Source organism: Accipiter gentilis, chromosome 18 (genome assembly GCF_929443795.1).
Source record: "Accipiter gentilis chromosome 18, bAccGen1.1, whole genome shotgun sequence".
Taxonomy (NCBI): Eukaryota; Metazoa; Chordata; class Aves; order Accipitriformes; family Accipitridae; genus Astur; species Astur gentilis.
Window position 1 is genome coordinate 8,469,861 of NC_064897.1, and position 464 is coordinate 8,470,324.

Below are 464 nucleotides of genomic sequence, written 5' to 3' on the forward strand. Positions count from 1 at the left end.
GAATTTTTTCCAGCGGCGCCCGTCAGGTGGGCTCAGTTCCCGCCTACTTGCCTTAGGAACAGAATTTGTTTGTGGACGTGGCTAAATTAACAGCCCACACCTATACGTACTTTATGACTGAGGGTTTTTAGGATGTCGGGAGAAAGAATTGAGAGTTCTCGGGAGAAAGAGTTGAGAGTTCTCACAGCTGGCTGTTCTCAGGGCACTGAGATCAGTAAGTCTTTCAACTCGCGCTCGCCAGAAAGGCAGAGTGAAAACTATACCAACACCTGGTGGCTGTTTGTCATACCATTTGTTGACCTTACTCCTTTAAGGAAGGAAGGACTAACACAAAAAGCAGATTTTAAACCGCTTCCTTAGAGTATGTAGTAAATGTACCTCTGCTTTTCACAGCAGGGAACATTCAGGCTTGGGAAACACCCCCAAATAGCCTGACTAAATGAAATTTTTACCTTCCTCTACCA